General features: G+C 37.5%; 1 pseudogene; it reads left to right on the forward strand.

Moving 5' to 3' along the window:
• The window catches only part of LOC114219775 (uncharacterized), a 35,628-nt pseudogene that overhangs the window by 6,915 nt on the left and 4,783 nt on the right, over nt 1-23,930 (forward strand).

Below are 23,930 nucleotides of genomic sequence, written 5' to 3' on the forward strand. Positions count from 1 at the left end.
ACCATTACATTATTTCTTTGAATAAGCTTTCTGCTCCTTTCCACTTTTCTTCTCCTTCTGGGACCCCCCTATAATGCAAATATAGTCTACTTGAAGGTTTCCTGTAATTCCTTTAAGCTATTTTTGTTCCTTTTCATTCTTTTTCCTGTACTGCTTCTTAATTGTTGAATTCCACTGCCCTGTTACTGAGTTCACTGATCCTTCTGCTTGATCTAGGCTACTGTTAAACCCCTCTATTGAAGTTTTTAGTTCAGTTACTGTATTCTTCAGCTCTTTTTCTGTTAATTTCTCATATTTTCTATCTCTTGCTTGGAATTTTCACTTTATTTATGCATTGTTTTCCTGACCTTAGTGAGAATCCTAATGACCATTACTTTGAGCTCTATCAGGTACCTCACTAATCTTCTTTTTTTAATTATTACTATGTTCAGTTAGCCACTGTATAATACGTCATTAGTTTTTGATGTAGTGTTCAGTGATTCATTAGTTGTGTGTAACACCCAGTACTCATCACAACATGTACCCTCCTTAATGCCCATCACCCTTTTACCTCTCCCCGCCAGCTCCTCCCTTCTGAAACCCTCAGTTTGTTTCTCAGGGTCCATAGTCTCTCATGGTTCATCTCCCTCTCTGATTTCTCCCCCTTCAGATTTCCCTCCCTTCCTCTGTGGTCCTCCAAGCTATTGCTCATGTTCCACATAGGAGTGAAACCATATGATAATTGTCTTCCTCTGCTTGACTTACTTCACTTAGCATAATCCCCTCCAGTTCCATCCATGTTGATGCAAATGGTGGGTATTCATCCGTTCTGATGGCTGAATAATATTCCATTGTGTATATGTACCAAATCTTTATCCATTCGTCTGTTGAAGGGCATCTCGGCTCCTTCCATTGTTTGGCTATTGTGGATATGACTGCTATGAACACTGGGTGCATGTGCCCCTTCTTTTCACTACATCTGTATCTTTGGGGTAAATACCCAGTAGTGCAATTGCTGGGTCATAGGGTAGCTCTATTTTTAACATCTTGAGGAAGCTCCATACTGTTTTCCAGAGTGACTGTACCAGCTTGCATTCCCACCAACAGTGTAAGAGGGTTCCCCTTTCTCCACATCCTTGTGAACATCTGTTGTTTCCTGACTTGTTAATTTTAGCCATTCTGACTGGTTTGAGGTGGTATCTCATTGTGGTTCTGATTTGTATTTCCCTGATGGCTAGTGATGTTGAGCATTCTTTCATGCGTCTGTTAGCCATTTGCATGTCTTCTTTGGAGAAGTGTCTGTTCATGTCTTCTGCCCATTTTTTGACGGGGTTATTTGTTTTTTGGGTGTTGAGTTTGAGAAGTTCTTTATAGATCTTGAATATCAGCCCTTTATCTGTAATATCATTTGCAAATATCTTCTCCCATTCGGTGCAATTCAGCAGTGTGGCAAGATACAAAATCAATGCACAGAAATTAGTTGCTTTTTTATATACTAACAATGTAACTGTAGAAAGAGAAATTAAGGAATCGACTCCATTTGCAATAGCAACAAAAAACATAAGATACCTAGGAATAAACCTAACCAAAGAGGTAAAGGATCTATACTCTAGAAACTACAGAACACTTATGAAAGAAATTGAGGAAGACACAAAAAGATGGAAAAACATCCCATGCTCATGGATCAGAAAAATAAACATTGTTAAAATGTCTATCCTATGTGGAGAAAGTTTGTGGAAATGCAAGCTGGTGCAGCCAGTCTGGAAAACAGTATGGAGGTTCCTCAAAAAGTTGAAAATAGAGCTACCCTATGACCCAGCAATTGCACTACTAGGTATTTACCCCAAAGATACAAATGTAGTGAACCGAAGGGGCATGTGCACCACAACGTTTATAGCAGCACTGTCCACAATAGCCAAACTATGGAAACAGCCTAGATGTCCATCAACAGATGAATGGATAAAGAAGAAGTGGTGTATATATGTGATGGAATATTATGCAGCCATCAAAAAATGAAATCTTGCCATTTGCGACGATGTGGATGGAACTAGAGGGTATTACGCTAAGTGAAATAAGTCTATCAGAGAAAGACAGTTATCATATGATCTCACTGATATGAGGAATTTGAGAAACAAGATAGAGAATCATAGGGGAAGGGAGGGAAAAATGAAACAAGACGAAATCAGAGAGGGAGACAACCATAAGAGACCCTTAATCTCAGGAAACAAACTAAGGGTTGCTCGGGGGGAGGGGGGTGGGAGTAATGGGGTGGCTGGGTGATGGACATTGGAGAGGGTATGTGCTATGGTGAGCGCTGTGAATTGTGTAAGACTGATGAATCACAGACCTGTACCCCTAAAACACATAATACATTATATGTTAATAAAAAAAAAATGTCTATCCTGCCCAGAGCAATCTACACTTTCAATGCCATCCCAATTAAAATACCATTGGCATTTTTCAAAGAGCTGGAACAAACAATCCTAAAATTCGTATGGAACCAGAAAAGACTCTGAATCGCCAAAGGAATGTTGAAAAAGAAAAACAAAGCTGAGGGCATCACGTTGCCACCTGATTTCAAGCTCTATTACAAAGCTGTGATCACCAAGACAGCATTTTATTGGCACAAAAACAGATACATAGATCAATGGAACAGAATAGAGAGCTCAGGGGCACCTGGGTGGCTCAGTTGTTAAGCGTCTGCCTTAAGCTCAGGTCATGATCCCAGGGTCCTGGGAATGAGCCCTGCATCGGGCTCCCTGCTCGGCAGGAAGCCTGCTTCTCCCTCTGCCGCTCCCCGTACTTGTGTCCCCTCTCTCACTGTGTCTCTCTCTATCAAATAAATAAATAGATAATCTTAAAAAAAAAAAAATAGAGCCCAGAAATGGACCCTCAACTCTATGGTCAACTAATCTTTGACAAAGCAGGAAAAAATATGCAATGGAAAAAGGACAGTCTCTTCAATAAATGGTGCTGGGAAAATTTTACAGCCACATGCAGAAGAATGAAACTGGACCATTCTCTTACACCACACACAAAGATAAGCTCAAATTGGATGAAAGGCCTCAATGTGAGACAGGAATCCATCAAAATCCTAGAGGAGAGCATAGGCAGTAACCTCTTAGACATCAGCCACAGCAACTCCTTTCAAGACAGGTCTCCAAAGCAAGGGAAACAAAAGCAAAAATAAACTTTTGGGACTTCATCAAGATAAAAAGCTTCTGCACAGCAAAGAAAACAGTCAACTAATCTTCTTTTCATTAAGGACATTTTTGAGGTTTTATCTTGTTCTTTCATTTGGACCATATTCCTGTTTCTTCATTTTCCTTCTCTTTCTGTGTTGGTTTGTGCGTATTAGAAAAAACAGCCACTTCTTCCAGTCTTGACAGTGGCCTAGTGTGGAAGATGGACCTTATCATTCAGCCCAGCCCACACCCTTGGTTGTCTCTCAAATCTTTGTGATGGTCCAACCTGTTTCCTTTGTTCTTAGTGGTTCCCAGTAGCTGAGGGTGTACCAAGATCCATTGTGATGTGGATATTTTCTTATTCACTCAATATATAGGAGTTGCTCAGCTGTTCTCTTGATTTCTTTCTGAGGAAACTGCTCCATGTGTAGCTGTAGATTTGGTGTGTCTGTGGGAGGAGGTGAGACAGGAACTTTCTATGTCACCAACTTGACCAGAACCCTTCATTTCCCAGTCTTACTGTAATAGAAACTTTCCATGTTGTGTTCTAGAACTTGATTAATTTTATTTTTTACATTTATATGTTTGGTCCATTCTAATTTTACCTTGTTCAGTGGTATGATGTATAGATCTAACTTTCTTACCCCTCACTCCTATTTAATTATCCCTATGACATTTTTGAAACTTTGTATTTTTTCCAAAAATAAAAGATGCCATCCTTTTTCACCTTCAAAAATCACCTATATTTTAGTCATTTTTAACTTTCTCTTCTGCTCCATGGTCATTCAAGCTCAACATCTATTAAAACTTGACAAAGTTTGAATATCAAGTACAACAAATACAACATCATTATTCTTAAACATTTTTGGCTATATATGCTTTTTTAGCTTTCCATATGAATATTCAAGCCAAGATAAGTAAGCTGTATGTGTGTATGGTTAGTAAATAATGAAGAAGATACATTTATTTGAAATTCTAGTTTGAATTAACAATTTGAAAAATCAACATAATTCATTAATTTTATGAGAAAGCATGATCATACTATTGGATGTAGGAAATAAATTTTAGAATATTAAAATTTCCAGAGCGACTGGGTGGCTCAGTCAGTTTAGCGTATGACTGTTGATTTGGGGTCAGCTCATGATCTCAGGGTCACGGGATCGAGTCCTGCATCAGGCTCCCTGCTCAGCATAGAGTCTGCTTATTCTTCTCCCTCTGCTCTTCCCCTTGCTCACACACTCACACACTCTCTCTCTCTTTCTCTCAAATAAATGAAATCTTTTTAAAAAGAATATTAAAATTTCTAGTATTCTAGGAATGAAAGAATCTTCCTTATTTTTATAAGCTATATCTATCAAAAACTTTTAAAAAAGATTTGTAATTCATAGTTCACTAGGAAAACTTTTCCTGGGAAGAAAAATGTTGGAAGTCTTAGCCAGTGAAATAAGGCAAAAAAAAAAAAAAAAAAAAAAAAATTCAAAGGTCGGAAAGCAAGAAATAATTTCCCCAGTGTTTATAGATGATATGATCGCTGATGTAGAAAATCTACATGTATCTATAGGTAAACTGTTAGAATTAATGATGCTAGATACAAGGTCAGTATGAAAAATTAGGAATTTGTGCAGATAAAAATTTATATCTGTGTCATCAAGAAACACTTAGAAAATGAAATTTCTAAATTTGATGTCTTTAAATATCAAATGCCAGAATAGCTCTCTTTTCCCTTTGACTGCCTTATCTACACTGATAGCTTCTGAATTATTTCTCCTGCCTGATGTAGATTTTCTTCATATAGTCTGCTCAAAACACAAATCGAGCATCTCCAATATTGTCTCATTCTTCTTCGATGAATTGCTCTGCCAGTTGTTCACCCCGGCATCCTGATGATTCTAAGTGTTGCCGAATTTGACACTGGTCATTTCTCTGAGTCTCCTTTGTCCATTTTCTCTTACCACCAATAATAAATTTTTCCCCTGCCTTCTTGGTTTATTCTTCTTCTGGTAAATATTGGTATTCTCTCAAATTCAGTTTTGTATCTTTTCCCCCCTCAATTTATATGTCCTGTCTGAGCCAGCAGATTCTGTATTATGATTTCAGTTATCACCTTAGTGACTAATGTCCATTACAATTCTTATCTTTATTGTAGATTTCATATGCTACAAAATCACATAAGCAGCTCTGCAGTGGATAACTTTTCTGTGTGTCCTCACATATTTTGAGTACAACATAAACAAGAGGTGATCCTCTACCCAACCCTCTTTACCTCTTTTTCAAGTTTCAGTATATAGCATCAGCATCCGCCCCTTTGTTTATGCTGCTTCTCTGTGGAACTGACCAAGAAATCAGTGTTTCTTTCTCTTGGAGAATTAGTTTCCTATGTTTCTTTCCCATTGCTTTGCCTTAATATAGGTGGGTTGCTCTTAAATTGATCTCTTCTGTTTTGCTGCTTAAAACACTCCACTCTTCCCCTAGATCACTTCTAAAATAAATACGTAGTTATGTATGGATATATCCAAGGCTTACATTAGCCCCTTCATTGATTCCCCATTACCCTAGCAGAAGACTTTGAGTGGGAGTGTTGTATACCCTAGAGAGGCTTAGGACAAAACATTGGTATAGGATAAAATATTAGAAAGGTCTTTTTTTTAGTAACTTTATCTAAACAAAAAATCCCAATAAACATTATAAGTATCAAGTTAACAGATGGTGCATGTATATAATTTATAAGTAATTGCAAATGAATGAGGGCATGAGAATATTTGTATTCATTATGTATCCCCAAAATGGAAGACAGAGTTAAGGCTATGACAGGCATCCTTTGTAACATGTTGTTTTACACTCTACAGTAAACATGATAGAATTAGTTCCAAAGGTATTTTCCATGTCCCCTGTTCAGATTGAACAGAAATGTGCTATTACAGGCATCCGTGTCATTCAAGGATGTGACTGTGGAGTTCACCCAGGCAGAATGGCAGAAAATAGGCCCCACTCAGTGGACTCTGTACAGAGATGTGATGCTGGAGATCTACAGCCACCTCGTCTCCGTGGGTGTTTACCTTATGTGTCTGACTCTCAAATGCAACCTGATTCTTTTTTTTCATCACTTTATTGGAGTGTAATTAACCCAAAAATTAGATGCAGCAGTTCTCTAGATATAATTTGATAAGTTTTGAGGAATGTATTCAGTTGATTTTCACCACCCACATTGTGATATAGACTACTTCCACCACCCTAAAATATTTTGTTTCCTGTTCCAGCCATTTCCCTCCTTCTGCTTTCACCACTTAAAACTACTGATCTGCTCTCCGTCGTAATAGTTTTGCCTTTTCTAGAGATTTATACAAATGGAATCATACAGCACATACTCTTTTTCCTTTACTTCTTTCACCGAAAATAATTATTTTAAGATTCATGCATGTTTTGTGTATCAATTTATTCTTTATACTAGTAGTATCTTTTTGAATAGATACTGTCATTTTCAGATTTGGTCCTATATGAGTAAGGCTTCTACAAACATTCCAATACAAGTTTTTGTGCAGACATATTTTCATTTCTCTTGTGCAAAGACATAGGAACGGTTTTCCTGGGTCTTGCAGTAAAGGTATTTGTAACTTTTTATAAGTAACTGCCAAATGTTTCCGAAGTGACTACGCTATTTTCATGCCCATCAGCATGAGCCACATTCTCACCTACACCTTAGGTATTATAATTTCATCCACTTCAGTTGGTGTCAGGTTATATCTTACTGGATTTTAATTTACAATTCCGTGGTGAAAAATGATGATGGGCATCTTTTCATGTGTATTTTGGCTATTTGCATATCTTTTGTGAAGTATCTCTTCAAATCTTTAACTCACATCTTTTTCTATCTTTTTGGGGGGGGTCTTAACTGGGTTGAAAGAATTCTTTATGTAATAGAGGTGACCATTATAAGATAAATGTTTTCTGAACTTTTATTTCCCCATCTGTGGCTCACCTTTTTCTTAACAGTGTGTCTTGAAAGACAAAAGATTTTCATCTTGTCATATTATTTTGTGTTCTTCTACGTCTTATGCTGTTTTCCCTCCTTTTTAAGACACCTTTGCCTAACAAAAGGTCAGTGAGATTTTTTTCTGCTATGTTAAGTTTTATGTTTTCCACTTAGGTTTTCTATATGGTGTTAAGTACGATTGTGCTACTTTTGTGCATCTCATGGTCCACTCTAACAGCACTGTTTGCCGCAGAGATTACCCTTCCCCTGTTCAATTGCCTTGGTAGTTTTTCCAAATTAAATTGACCATATGTACACGTATTTATTTCTGGAATACATTCTATTTCATTGAACCTACTGTCTATCTTTATGGTAACACCACACGCTTTTTGTTAATATACCTGTGTGTTAACTATTGAAATAAGTTAAGGTGAGTCTAACTCTTAACTTTTTTTCAAGATTATATTAGTAGTTACTTGTTCTTTGCCTTTCCACATAAATTTTAGAAGCACTTACCATTTTTTTTTCTTAAAAATTGCTGAGATTATGATCAGGATTGCCCTGAATCTATAGATCTCTCCTTTCATTTGGCTTTTTAAGTTTTCCTTCCCATTATTTGTTTTCATCTTACACTTACACTTTACACTTCATGATTAGAAATATCAATAGCTTTCATGATTTTAATATTTTAAGTGATATCTTTAATTTCAATTACTAATTTTGGGGATAATGTCAAAATACAAGTAATTGTATTAACGTCATATTTCTTAATATTATCAACCTCATTATTTGTAGTACATGTTTTGAAAATCCATGATATGTTTTATGTATATAACAATGTCATCTGTGAATAAAGATGTTTTCCAGTCTTTATGCTACTTATTTCTCTTTATGAAACTTGTTAAGACTTGCAATATAATGTATACTGAATATAAATGATGAGAGAGGACAACTTTGTCTTGTTCCTAATCTGAAGGGCAAAACATTCGATCATTTACAAAGTTTTCTTTTATTATGCTTTCTTTTCTTTTTTGTTCCCCAATCACTTTAGTTTTTTTTAATTTTTCAAATATTTAATACTCCCTTCACCCATTTTCCCCAACCCCCATCCACTACCACTGACAACCACCAATCTGTTCTTTGTATCTACGAACTTGGTTTTCTGTTTGCCGGGATTTTGTTTTGTTTTGTTTTTAAGATTCCACATATATGTGAGATTGTATGGTATTTGTCTTTTTCTGATTGCCTAATTTTACTTAGCATAATGCCCTCGAGATCCAGCCATTTGTTTCAAGTGGCAATATTTCATTTGTTTTTCTGGCTGAATAATATTCTGGTGTGTATATACATCATGATTTCTTTAACCATTAATCCATCAATGGACACTCAGGTTATTTTCATATCTTAACTATTGTAAAATAATTCCTCGAAGAAAAATGGGGTGCACGTATGTTTTTCAGTTAGTGTTCTTGTTTTTTTCATATAAATACCCAGGAGCAGAATTGCTAGATCATATGATAGTTGTATTTTCAATTTTTTGAGAAACTCCATACAATTTTCCCCAGTGGCTGCACTAATTTACATTCCAACCAACAGTGCACAAATGTTCCCTTTCTCAGTATCCTCACTAACATTTATTATTTCTTATCTTTTTGATACTAGCCCTTCTAACAGGTGTGAAGTGATATCTCATTGTGGTTTTGATTTACACTTCCCTGATGATTAATGATATTGAGCATCTTTTCATGTGTCTGTTAGTTATCTGTAAGTCTTCTTGGAAAAATATCTGTTCAGATCTTCTGCCCATTTTTAAATTGGATTGTTCAGTTTTTTGCTATTGAGTTGTATGAGTTCCTTATGTATTTTGGATATTAACCCTGTATCAGATATATGATTTGCAGATACCTTCTCCCATTCAGTACATGGCCTTTTCATTCTGCTGATGGTTTCCTTTGTTGTGCAGAAATTTTTTAGTTTGATATAATTCCACTCTATTTCTGTTTTTGTTGCCTTCGCTTTTGGTGTCGTATTAAAGAAAATCTTCACCAAGCTCTATGTCAGGCAGCTTACTGAGTATGTTTTCTTCAAGGAGTTTTTTGATTTTGGGTCTTACATTAAATCTTTATTCCATTTAGTGTTAATTTCTGTGTATGGTGTTAAGATTGTGGTTTGGTTTCATTCTTTTGCATGTGACTGTCCCGTTTTCCCAAAGGTGAGCCACAGATGGGGAAATAAAAGTTCAGACCCAATATAATATTGAAGAGACTGTTCTTTTCCTTTTGTATATACCTGGCTGCTTTATCTTAAATTAACTGACCAAATATGTGTGGGTTTATTTCTAGGATCTCTGTTCTGTTCCATTTCTCTGTGAGTCTGTTTTTATGCCAATATCATACTATTTTGACTACTACAGCTTTGGGATACAGTTTCAAGAAAAGGAGTGTTATGCCTTCAGTTACGTTTTTCTTCCTCTAGATTGCTTAGGCTATTTGACATCTTCTGTGGTTTCATACAAATTTTAGGATTGTTTGTCATATCTCTTTGAAGAATGCCATGGGACGCATGTAAAACTCCCCACCGGGAGACACAAGCGCTCTGGAGAATGGCAGAGGGGCCATGAGATCGTGTCTGCCCCCCGAGCTTTCTGAAAGGGAGTAGAGTCAGCCTTCGATATGTGTTTCATGAAGAGCCGACTCTCATGTCACAGCCGCGATGATTAGCTAATAAGCCCCTTTCACAGAAGGATTGAGCTCTGGGTGTGTTGCCTCATGCTGTGCCCAGGGGTGGTGACTGTTTAAGAAATCTTTGGTGGTGACAGTCCTGTGGGACCCATGGGTTTAAGCCGCACCACACCTGGGCCCGGAGATGTGAGGTGACCCAGGCAGCAGCCACACAGTTTGGTGGGCCAGCAATGGTGTGAGCTCCCTTCTGGGTGGCACCAGTTCTTACATCCCCATGGGACCAGGAATGCAAGCTTCTCTGGTCTGCAGAGCCCTGTGATCAGGAGGGATCCCCTGTGTGGCAGCTGTAAAAATTAGGGCACCAGATGCATATAAAAGTTCCATCCTGGGAGATGCTGGTGCTCTGGAGCACCGTATAGGGAGAATGCAGAGGTGGTGTCTATCAGTCTCCATTCCCAGAGAGTTACAGCAGGCTCCTAGATGTGTGTGCTCAATTAGGTGCCTGTCCATCAGGACAGTGCCTTGCTATAAGTAGGTGAGCCTCCTTCACTTGAAGTCTGGGCGCCATCGACTGCCTCTGTGCTGGGCCCTGGGGTGGATGAATCCAAGCACAAGAGCCTTTTCTAAAGAGCCATTTCTCAGGTCACCAGATCTGTGGGTCTCAGGACACAATCCCCCATTGATTTTCAAAGTTCTGTGTATCAAGGGCTCATCTCTCTGGTGCACATCTTAAAAGTCAGAGTTCCTCATGTAGGATTTGAACTGTTTGCTTCACAGGAAGAAGCTCTAGGTTTTGAGTTCCCTCACACTTGAGGGTCACCAAAGTGGTGGTGGGGTTTATGACCAGATTGTGCCCCAGCCTCTCCTCCCTGCTTTGATGTGGTTTTCTTCTCTTTGCACCATTTGTATTCATCACTCAGCCAGCCCTTAGGTTTTTTTTTTTTAAGAGGATAGTGTTCTATATGTAGCTGTAGACTCAGTGTGTCCTTAGGAGGAGGTGAGCAGGATCTTCCTACCGCACTGTCTTGGACTGGAACCCATAAAGTACTATGTTCCTCTAGGTTTTTCATACCTGTCCTTTATCGGATTAAGGAAGTTCCCCTCCCTCGTTTTTAATTTAATCAATAGGTGTTAAATTTTTCAAACCCTTTCTTTATAGTGACATCATCTTATGATTTTTCTTTTTCAGTTAATATTGTGAACTCTATTTCTTTTGGAATCTTAACCTTGCATTCCTAGGATGAATCCCACTTGGTCATCCTTTTTACCTATTGCTAGATTTACTTAATAACATTTTCTTAAAAATTACATATTTGTAAAATATTTTTTTAAAGAGATTTCTTTTCTCATAGTGTAGTAAAGCTTGCTTCATGAAATGTGTTCTTCTGTTTTCTAGAAGAGCTTGTGTGTGCTCACTATCACTTGGTACTTAGTTATGTAGTAGTTTTTATCATAGAAAACCTTGTTTCCTTTGCATTTCCACCAGCAGTATCTGAGAGTTCTTGTTGCTGCACATCTGTACCAGCATTTGGTGTTGCCAGTGTTTTGGATTTTGGCCATTCTGATAGGTGTGTGATGGTGATCTCATTGTTCTTTTAATTGCAACTTCCTAATGACATAGGATGTTGAACATCTTTTCATATGCTTATTTGCTATCTGTGTATCTTATTTGGTGAGGTCTATTAAGGTCTTTTGCCCATTTTTAAATAGGGTTGTTTATTCTCTTACTGTTGAGTTTTAAGAGTTCTTTGTATATTTTGGATAATAGCCACATATCAGGTGTATCTTTTGCAAGTATTTTTCTCTCAATCTATGGCTTATCTTACTCTGTTAATCTTGTCTTTTGCAGACCAGACATACTTAATTGTAATGAAGTCCAATTTATCTTTTTCTTCTTTTTCTTTTTTTTCTTTCCTTTTCTTTCTTTCTTTTTTTTTTTTTTTTGCAGATTGTTCCTTGATGTTGTATCTAAAAAGCCATCACCGCACCCAAGGTCAATTGGGGTCTCTTCTCTGTTACCTTCTAGTTTTATAGGTTTTCCTTTTACATTAGGGTCTAATCCATCTCGAATAAATTTTCTTTTCATTTTGAATAAACTTTTGTGAAGGCTGTATGCATGTCTGTGTCTAGATTCACTTTTTTGCATGTGGGCATCCAGTTGTTCCAGCACCAGGTTTTGAAAAGACTGTCTTCACTATATTGCCTTTGCGCCTCTGTCAAAGATCAGTTGACTGTGTGTTTGTGGGTCTGTTTTGGGCTCTTAATATTGTTCTGCTGATCTCTTTGCCCCACTGCTCCCCGCATCACACTGTTGAGATTACTGTAAGGTTATACTAAGTCTTAAAGTTGGGTAGTGTCAGTCCGACCTTTTTCTTCTTCAGTTTTATGTTGGGTATCCTGCGTCTTTTGCGTCTCCATATAAGCAGGTTCACTTGGTAGATATCCATAACTTGCTGAGATTTTGACTGGAATTGCATTGAATCTATAGATCAAATTGTGAAGAACGGACATCTTGACAATATTAGTCTTCTGAACCATGAACATGGAATAGTTCTCCATTATTTAGTTCTTTATTACCTTTCATCAGAGTTTTACAGAATTTCTCTCTCATAGTTCTTGCGCATATTTTGTTAGACTTATACCTAATTATTTCATTTTGGGAATGCCAGGTAAATGACATTATGTTTTTAATTTTAAATTCCATTTGTTCGTTACTGGTATATAGGAAAGCAATTAATTTTTTTGTATATTATTCTCATATCCTACAATTCTGCTATAATTGCCTATTTGTTCCAGTCTTTTGGTCTGTCTCTTTGGATTTTCTGCATAAATGATCATGTCGTCTGTGAGCAAAAACAGTTTTTTTTCTTTCTTCCCAATCTGTATGCCCTTTATGTCCGTTGTCTTATTATATTAACTAAAACTTCCAGTATAATGTCGAAAAACAATGGTGAGAAAAGACATTTTGCCTTATTTCTGCTCTTAGCAGGAAAATTTCAAGTTTCTCACTGTTAAGTGTGATGTTGGCTATAAGTTATGATAGATATTTTTATCAAGTTGAGAAAGTTCCCTTTTTTCCTATTTTACTGAGAGTGTTTGTCATGAATTGTTGAATTTTATCAAATGCTTTTTCTGCATCTGTTGCTATGACTGTGTGAATTTTTTTCCTCTTTACCTTCTTGATGTGATAGATTACATTAATTGATTTTTGAATGTTGAACCAACCTTGCATACCTAGGATAATACCACTTGGTCATGATGTGTAATTTTTTTATATACACTGTGAATTTTATATATTTTTTTAAAGATTTTATTTATTTATTTGACAGAGGGAGGGCGCACAAGCAGGCAGAGCAGCAGGCAGAGGGAGATGACTGAACCACCCAAGGGCCCCTGATTTGCTCATATTTTGCTAAGGATTTTTGCATGTATGTTAATGAGTGATACTATTGCTTTGTTACCTTTTCTTATACTGTCTTTTTCTGGTTTGGGTATTAGGGGATGCTGTTCTCATAGAGTGAGCTAGGGAGTATTACCTCTGCTTCTGTCTTCTGGAAGAGATTGTAGAGAATTGGTATAATTTCCTTCTTAAATGTGTGGTAGAATTCACTGGTGAACCCTTCTGGGCATGATGACTTCTGTTTTGAAAGGTGGTTATTTCTTGATTGAATTTCTTTCATACATATAGGCCTATTGGTACTATTTTCTTCTTGTGTGAGATTTGGCATATGCTGTCTTTCAAGGAATCATCTAGATTATAGAGTTTGTGGGCATAGAGTTGTTGATAGTATTCTTTTTTTATATTTTAATATCCACAGGATCTGTTGTGATATCCCCTCTTTCATTTCTGATGAAACAGGGAGATAATCTTCTCTGTCCTTTTTATTTGGCCTGGTTAGAGGCTTGTTGATTATATTGATCTTTTCAAAGATTCAACTTTTGGTTTCATCAATTGATACATTAATTTCCTGTTTTCAATTTCATTGATTTCTGCTCTAATTTTTAAATTTATTTTCTTCTCTTTACTTTGGATTTAATATCTTTTTTCTAGTTTCCTATAGTATAATCTGAGATTATTGATTTTAGATCTTTCTTCTTTTTAATTTAGGCATTCACTGCTATAAATTTCCTTCTAAGTAGTACTTTCACTTATCCCACGATTTTGAATAATCTGTATTTTCATTTCAGTGAAAATATTTCCTAATTTGTCTTAAGATTTTCTTCTTTGGCCATGTGTTATTTAGAAGTGTGTGTTTAATTTCCAAGTACTTTGGTTTTTTTCCATCTGTCTTTTCGTTGAATTCTAGTTGAATTCCATTATGGTCTGAGAGCATACATTGTATGATTTCTATTTTTGTAAATATTTGTTAAGGTGTGCTTTATTGCCCAGAGTGTGGTCTGTCTTAGAGAATGTTCCATATAAACTTGAGAAGAATGTGTAATTTGCTGTTGTTGGATCACGTAGTCTATAGGTGTCATTTATATCCAATTGATTGATGGTGCTCTTGGATTCAGCTGTGCCCCTGTTGATTTTCTACCTGGTGGGTCCATCCATTTTTGATAAAGGGGTGTTGAAATCCCCAACTAAAATAAATAATAGATCTATCTATTTTCTCATTACAGTTCTGTCAGTGTTTGTCTTATGTATTTTGACATTCAATTATTTGGCACATACACGTTAAAATTGTTGCATGTTTTTGGACAATTGACCCCTTTATCATTACATAATTCCTTTCTTTATCCTTGATAAATTTCCTTGTTCTGAAAGTTAATATAACTGCTCCCTTTTTTTTTTTTTGATTTGTGTTAGTGTAGTGTATCTTTATTCACCTCTGTACTTTTAATCTATATGTGTCTGTATATTTAAAGTGGATTTCTTGAAGGCAACATCTGTTTGGGTCTTGTTTTTTGATTCATCTTGACAATCTGTCTTTTAATTAATATATTTAGACCATTGACATTCAAAGTGATTTTTTATGTAGTTGGAGCAATACCTACCACGTTTGTTGCTGTTTTCTATTTTTTGCCCTTGTCCTTTGTTTCTGTTTTTGTTTTAAAAGTAATCCAAGTCTGCTTCAAATCACATTCTACAGTTTCTCAGGTAGTATAGGTAGGTACCCTAACAAAATATTCCTAATTCTTCTCTTCCACTCGTTTTAACATAACTGTCATTAATTTTACTTATATGCATACAGGCATACATAATAGTATATATTATTTAGAGCAAACTTTTTCTGTTACATCGATTCAGAGTAAGAAAAATAAAAGCTTTTATTTTACCCTCACTTATACATTCTCCAGCATTCTTCCTTTCTTTGTGTAGATCTGAGTTTGAGCTATACCATTTTCCTTTTTTATTTTAAAGATTGTATTCATTTGCTTATTTGAGAGAGAGAGAGTAATAAGCAAGTGAGCACAGAGGGGGAGGGAGAAGCAGACTCCCCATTGAACAGAGAGCCTGATGCAAGGCTCGAACCCAGGTTCCCGGGATCATGACCTGAGCTGAAGGCAGATGTTTAACCAACTGACCCACCTAGGTGCCCCTGTACCATTTTCCTTTTTTATGAGGAACTTTTTTTAACACTTCTTGCAAGACAGGTCTACTAATAACAAATTGCCTCAATTTCTATTTTTCTGAGAAAGTATTTCTTCTTCACTTTTGAAGGATAATTTTGCAAAGTACAGAATTCAAAATTGGTGGATTTTTTTTCTCCCAATACTCTAAATATTTTATTTCACTCTTCTCCTTACTACATGGTTTCTGAGAAAGAAAAACTGGATCTAATTCTTACCTTTGCTCCTCTCTGGGTAAGATTTTTTTTTTCCTTTGGCTTCTTTCAAGATTTTTTCTTGGGGTTGCCTGGGTGGCTCAGTTGGTTAAGCATCCAGCTCTTGGATTTGGCTCAGGTCTGATCTAAGGGTCATGAGATCAAGCCCTATGTCAGGCTCCACACTGAGCATGGAGTCTGCTTGAGTTTCTGTCTCTCCCCCTCTCTCGATCCCTCCCCCCCCAAATAAATCTTTGAAAAAAAGTTTTTTTCTTGACTTGATATTCTGAAGTTTGAATACAATATTCCTAAGTGTAGTTTTGTTTTTTGCATTTGTTGTACTTGGCGTTCTCTGTGCTTCCCAGATCTATGGTTTTGTGTCTGACATTAATTTGAAGGAAATTCTCAGCTTCAAATATTGCTTTGAATGTTCCCCTCTCTCTTTCTCCTCTTTCTAGTATTCCTATACGTATGTTACATTTTTGTAGTTGCCCCACCGTTCTTGGATATTCTGGGTTTTTTTCAAAAGTCTTTTTTCTTTGTTTTTCAATTCTGAAAATTTCAATGTCAGATTCTCGAGTGCAGTGATTCCCTCAGCCGTGTGTAGTCTGCTGATGTGTTCATCAAAGGCATTCTTCATTTGTTCGTGTTTTTTTTATCTCTAGCATTTCTTTTTGCTTTTTTGTTATACTTTCTAACTCTTCTCTTACATTATCCACTTGTTCTTGTGTATTATGTACTGTTCTAAAAAGCCTATAGCATATTGACCATAGTTAAAAAAAAATCCTAATCTGATAATTCCAGCATTCTTACCCCCTCTAACTCTGATTCTGGTGTTTGTTCCATCCTTTCAAACCGCGTTTCTTGCCTTTTGTCATGTCTTGTAATTTTTTGTTGTAAGGTGAATGTGATGTGCTGGGTAAAAAGATCTGCAGGGACAGGGCTTTAGTAATTTAACGGTTAGCTGTAGGGCAAGAGAAATGTTCACAGTCCTGTAATTAGGTCAGTCTTTTGGTGGGCCTGTGCCCCTAGACCCTGAACTTCACTAGTGCTTTTAAATTTTTTAAGATGTATAAAAAGCAGGGCGCCTGGGTGGCTCAGTCGGTTAAGCGTCTGCCTTCAGCTCAGGTCACGATCCCAGGGTCCTGGGCTCGAGCCCCACGTTGGGCTCCCTGCTCAGCGGGGAGCCTGCTTCTCCCTCTGCCCCTCCCCCTGCTTGTGTGTGCACGTGCACTCTCTCGCCCTCTCTGACAAATAAATAAAATCTTGAAAAAAGATGTGTAAAGAGCTAGCTAAGGTGGGACAGGATGGCTAGAGGGACATCTTTTAGGGTTTGTGGACCCATTTCCAATATGGGGAGTTCCCTCCCACACAATACCAAGCAATTTTCTGACATCCATAGGGTGTCTGGGAATTTAACTCAATTTTGATACTATCTACCTGGAGATAGCATTGGATTCCAGAGGTTAAGGGCTCAGTCCTACCACACTGCCGCCCTTCACTTCACACGCCAGTCACAAGGCCCAGGCTGTTGCTTGTGCTTCTGACCAACCGGCTACAGATTGGAGCTTCCAAAGGCGACCTCCTTAGGTTTGATGAACTCAGGGAAACCTGTAGGTTTACCCCTTTATTAAAGGATATGAATCCATAGTGAGATGAAGAGTGACATAGAGTGACGTCCCGAACAAAGGAGCTTCTGACCTTGTGGCACTTGGGGCCTGGCTCAGTGGCACATGGAAGCCCATTCCCCATGTGGTAGATGAGAGAGAACTGGAGTCAATATTCCCTTTCCCCCAGTTTGGCTAGGCTCTGATCAACCCTCAGCAGGTTAGGCTCTGGTTCAGTAATTCCTTTTGAGAGCACACTTTGTTAAGAATAGAAAACTCTGGCCTATTTCAAATCGTTTCTTTTCTTCAGCCAGAGACTCCAAGCGACCCTCCTGCAGATGCCAGTGGGTCTCTGTCAGTCATCTCTGTCTCCAGTATTTTACACCACAGATGGTAGTTACGCTTGATCGCCGAATTTCTGGTCTGTCTCCTCAACTTACTGAGACCTCCAGGTTCTGCTCTGGTTCTGCTATGTGGCCTAAAACTCCATTTTTCCTTTTTCCTGGGATCCTGGTCCTGCAGTGCCTGCCATCTGCTGCTGCTTCATCATGGCATAAAGTGGAAAGCCCATGCAGTCCCTTTGTAAAGCCTAAAGCATGTAGATCCCTGTTGAGTTCAGTGTTGTGTATGCTTGTGATTTAGCTCAAGGAGTTTAATACTTTTGAGCATCAGAAAATAAATGTTTCTGTTGTCAACTCTGCAACGAAAGCTTTAAATGAGCATCTTTGTTGTGCCGTCCCTGAAAATGTGTCTTCTTTCACGTTCAGAATCCTAGAAGCCCATGCAGCAGGCCCAAGTCTTTAATTATTTCCCATTTACAGGGTATTGCTATACAAAACCAGAAGTGATCTTCAGGTTGGAGCAAGCAAAAGATCCATGCTTGTTAGAGAAAGAATTTCTAATCAAGAGATTCTCAGGTGAGTTATTAAGTACTGGTAGAAAGTATTCAGGGTAAATTAGATCCAGAGTGGTCAGTTAGAGATGTCTACTGTGAAATAATTTCAACACTCTCTTATAGAGCCCCTATCCATGTGGATGTTGAGAAAGACTATATCGTATCCAGTAGTATATGGAAGGGGAAGGTCTAACACAAGGGATGGATGCAATCTTGATCATTTTCTCATCTTTAACAGCTGGGAGCCTAAGTGTATATCATTTAAAATTGACAAATCAAGTAACAGAGTTATACTGAACAGTAAAAAAAATAAATAAATAAATAAAAACTAAGAAATGAAAGCATATAAGACTGGAGGTTAATGAATGGGAAGAGAGAGAAGAAACTAATGTTATTATTGATTATGTGTTAGGGGATTACTAGATACTATCTTACTAGATAGATGATTAAGGAACTACGTAAGATTATAAAGATAACCATGAGGGGCAAAATACACCTTTCATAATATTAGAAGAAAAATTCCCTTAATAAAACAAACATGCCTATTACTGAATGTGTTTTTTTTATAAAGGCTTTGTAAAGCACACTGTACAACATGAAGTAAGAAAAACCTACCTGCCATAGCAAGTAATGAAAATGGGTTAAAGCCAACTGTTGTGAGAATGTATTACCAGATTTTATCAGAGATAGACCTGAAGGATAATTTGGAAAGTTTGATATTAACAAATGGTAAAATGCTTTGCCAAAACAAAAAGCATATGCTGGGATCATTTATCTTAATTTTGGTCAAGATTGAATTCAGGTTAAAAACCATGAAATGAGGAAAAAGGTACTTTTATCATGTTAAAGAAGACAATAAAGAAGGAGCTATGGGAGTTTTAATATCTGTGTTCTAAAGAGATTATCAAGATTCACTCAAAACAAAACAAAACTAAGAACTATAAAGTGATATTGAAACACATTAGACAGGTGCCTGGGTGGCTAGTCAGTTAGCATCTGACTCTTGATTTCAGCTCAGGGCATGATCTCTGAGTCATGGGATCGAGCCCCGTGTTGGGCTCTGCTCTTAGCGAAGAGTCTGAGTGAGATTCTCTGATTCTCCCTCTCTCTTTGCCCTTCCCCCACTCATGCTCACACAGGTGTACTGCACTTCTCTCTCTAAAAATAATAGTAATAATAATGAAACACATTAGACATGGTAGCCACAGTGTATCCTCTGATTTGTTACAGATCCACTGCAAAACAGCTGGGGCTGTGGAACATAGAAATAATACATTTTACAAGAAACGAAGATACAATTATAAACGTTTTTCAGACTCTGAAAACAAAGAATAAACCCTTTAATTGCCAATGGAAGAGTCACAAAATATGAAAAAACATTAGGTAAAAAGGAAACATCATTAAATTTCAAAACAACAGAAAAACCAAAGTTCAACAAAACTAGAAATTGCAAACAATATAGGGAAATTGAAACCTCCTTCTGGAACTTAAGAACCTGTTGGCATGAGATCTGCAATTTCAGTATATCCAGAAAACTGTAACAATGAAAAGCATGGTATCAGAACCTCTGGGCTTTGGGTAAAGCACTGCTTACAGGAAAATTTGTATTCTGACATACTTATTTTAAAAAACAAAAAAGACTAAGCAGGGTGCCTGGGTGGCTCAGTTGGTTAAGCGTCTGCCTTCGGCTCAGGTCATGATCTCAGGGTCCTGGGATGAGTCCCGTATAGGTCTCCCTGGTCAGTGAGAAGTCTGCTTCTCCCTCTGCCTGCCGCTATCCCCACTTGTGCTCGCTCTCTCTCAAATAAATATTAAAAAAAAAAAAAGACTAAGCAAAGCAGAAGAAATAATTTAATGAAGATAAAAGTAGAAACCAGTGAGTTGGAAAAGTACAGAGGTGTAAATAATAACTAGCCAAAAGGTGTTTCTCAGTCCTTTCGAAGAAGTAACTATGCCGACGTACCTAGCAATAGAGTAGGGTGAACATTTAGAAATATGTGTAAGACAGGTAGACAGAAACTTGAAAAACTATGAGCGATATTGAATAGAGTTTAGAGAGAGAATTCCGTGTTCACAGATTGGGTAAACAATTTTAAAACTCTCAATAATACTCTTAGTATATGTAAAGATGGAGTATAATACCAAGTGATCTCATTTCGTTTCTGTTTGTTTTTCTAAAACGTGGCAAACTGATTCTAAAATGTATATGGAAATAAAATAAATACATACATACATAAGTAAAAATAAAATTTATATAGGAATAACAAAGGCCCAGTAATAATTTAAAACATCTTTGAGAAACAATGTTATGGAACTTTCTCTGCCTGGTATTGAATGAAACTCTTGTCAATACAATTAATTGTACTCATGTAACTATAATTAAACAAGTCATTGAAATATAGTAGCCCAGGAATAAACACATTTTAAACACTTGACTTCTTGTACCCCTACTTTATACATTCAGCAGAAATCAATTTGGGGTGGAATTGTATAAGGTGAAACAAAATATTTTAGAAAATCATATAGGAGAGAATCTTTCTCACTGTGGGTCGAGAAAAACATAAGACCAAAATCACTTAGCCATGTAGGAAAAATTTGATAAATTTGACTGCGTTAAAGTCCTGAGAGGAAAGTATATAGCAATACAAGCCTTTCTCAAGAAACAAGAAAGGTCTCAAATACACAACCTAACCCTACACCTAAAGAAGCTGGAGAAAGAACAGCAAATAAAGCCTAAACCCAACAGGAGAAGAGAAATAATCAAGATCAGAGCAGAAATCAATGAAATAGAAACCAAAAGAACAGTAGAACAGATCAACGAAACTAGGAGCTGGTTCTTTGAAAGAATTCACAAGATTGATAAACCCCTGGCCAGTCTTATCAAAAAGAAAAGAGAAGTGACCCAAATCCACAAAATCATGAATGAAAGAGGAGAGATCACAACCAACACCAAAGAAATACAAACAATTATAAGAACATATTATGAGCAACTCTATGCCATCAAATTAGATAACCTGGAAGAAATGGATGCATTCCTAGAGATGTATCAACTACCAAAAGTGAACCAGGAAGAAATAGAAAACCTGAACAGACCTATAACCACTAAGGAAAAAGAAGCAGTCATCAAAAATCTCCCAACAAACAAAAGCCCAGGTCCAGATGGCTTCCCAGGGGAATTCTATCAGACATTTAAAGAAGAATTAATACCTATTTTCCTGAAACTGTTCCAAAAAATAGAAATGGAAGGAAAACTTCCACACTCATTTTATGAGGCCAGCATTACCTTGATCCCAAAACCAGACAAAGACCCCATCAAAAAGGAGAATTACAGACCAATATCCTTGATGAACATGGATGCAAAAATTCTCACCAAAATACTAGCCAATAGGATCCAACAGTACATTAAAAGGATTATTCACCATGACAAAGTGGGATTTAGCCCTGGACTGCAAGGCTGGTTCAACATCCACAAATCAATCAACGTGATACAATACATTAACAAAAGAAAGAACAAGAATCCTATGATCCTCTCAATAGATGCAGAAAAAGCATTTGACAAAGTACAGCATCCTTTCTTGATAAAACTCTTCAGAGTATAGGGATAGAGGGTACATACCTCAATATCATAAAAGCCATCTATGAAAAACCTCCAGCCAATATCATTCTCAATGGGGAAAAGCTGAGAGCTTTTCCCCTAAGGTCAGGAACGCGGCAGAGATGTCCACTCTCACCACTGCTATTCGACATAGTATTAGAAGTCCTAGCCACAGCAATCAGACAACAAAAAGAAATCAAAGGCATCCAAATCGGCAAAGAAGAAGTCAAACTCTCACTCTTTGCAGATGATGTGATACTGTATGTGGAAAACCCAAAAGACTCCACCCCAAAACTGCTAGAACTCATACAGGAATTCAGTCAAGTGGCAGGATATAAAATCAATGCACAGAAATCAGTGGCATTCCTATACACCAACAGCAAGACAGAAGAGAGACAAATCAAGGAGTCGATCCCGTTTACAATTGCACCCAAAACCATAAGATACCTAGGAATAAATTTAACCAAAGAGGCAAAGGATCTGTACTCAGAAAACTATGAAATACTCATGAAAGAAATTGCAGAAGACACAAAGAAATGGAAAAACGTTCCATGCTCATGGATTCGAAGAACTAACATTGTGAAGATGTCAATGCTACCTAGAGCAATCTACACATTCACTGCAATCCCCACCAAAATACCATCCACTTTTTTCAAAGAAATGGAAGAAATAATCCTAAAATTTGTATGGAACCAGAAGAGACCCCGAATAGCCAGAGGAATATTGAAAAAGAAAAGCAAAGCTGGCGGCATCACAATTCCGGACTTCCAGCTCTATTACGAAGCTGTCATCATCAAGACAGTATGGTACTGGCACAAAAACAGACACATAGATCAATGGAACAGAATAGAGAGCCCAGAAATGGACCCTCAACCCTATGGTCAACTCGTCTTTGACAAAGCAGGAAAGAATGTCTAATGGCAAAAAGACAGTCTCTTCAACAAATGGTGTTGGGAAAATTGGACAGCCACATGCAGAAGAATGAAACTAGACCATTTCCTTACACCCGACACAAAAATAGACTCCAAATGGTTGAAAGACCTAAAGGTGAGACAGGAGTCCATCAAAATCCTAAAGGAGAACACAGGCAGCAACCTCTTCGACCTCAGCCGCAGCAACTTCTTCCTAGAAACATCGCCAAAGGCAAGGGAAGCAAGGGCAAAAATGAACTATTGGGATTTCATCAAGATCAAAAGCTTTTGCACAGCAAAAGAAACAGTCCACAAAACCAAAAGACAACCGACAGAATGGGAGAAAATATTTGCAAATGACCTATCAGATAAAGGGCTAGTATCCAAAATCTATAAAGAACTTATCAAACTCAACACCCAAAGAACAAATAATCCCATCAAGAAATGGGCAGAAAACATGAACAGACATTTTTCCAAAGAAGACATCCAAATGGCCAACAGACACATGAAAAAGTGCTCAACATCGCTCGGCATCAGGGAAATCCAAATCAAAGCCTCAATGAGATACCACCTCACACCGGTCAGAATGGCCGAAATTAACAAGTCAGGAAACGACAGATGTTGGCGGGCATGTGGAGAAAGGGGAACCCTCCTACACTGTTGGTGGGAATGCAAGCTGGTGCAGCCACTCTGGAAAACAGTATGGAGGTTCCTCAAACAGTTGAAAATAGAGCTACCATACGATCCAGCAATTGCACTACTGGGTATTTACCCCAAAGATACAAATGTAGGGATCCAAAGGGGTACGTGCACCCCGATGTTTATAGCAGCAATGTCCACAATAGCCAAACTGTGGAAAGAGCCAAGATGTCCATCGACAGATGAATGGATAAAGAAGAGGTGGTATATATACACAATGGACTATTATGCAGCCATCAAAAGGAATGAGATCTTGCCATTTGCAACGACGTGGATGGAACTGGAGGGTGTTATGCTGAGTGAACTAAGTCAATCAGAGAAAGACATGTATCATATGACCTCACTGATATGAGGAATTCTTAATCTCAGGACACAAACTGAGTGTTCCTGGAGTGGTGGGGGGTGGGAGGGATGGGGTGGCTGGGTGATAGACATTGGGGAGGGTATGTGCTATGGCGAGTGCTGTGAATTGTGCAAGACTGTTGAATCACAGATCTGTACTTCTGAAACAAATAATGCAACATATGTTAAGAAAAAAGAAAAAGAAGAAGATAGCAGGAGGGGAAGAATGAAGGGGAGTAAGTCAGAAGAGGAGATGAACCATGAGAGATGATGGACTCTGAAAAACAAACTGAGGGTT

This window comes from Eumetopias jubatus, unplaced genomic scaffold, assembly GCF_037043125.1.
Source record: "Eumetopias jubatus isolate StellerSeaLion01/CBP00866 unplaced genomic scaffold, mEumJub1_p1.0 scaffold_15, whole genome shotgun sequence".
Lineage (NCBI taxonomy): Eukaryota > Metazoa > Chordata > Mammalia > Carnivora > Otariidae > Eumetopias > Eumetopias jubatus.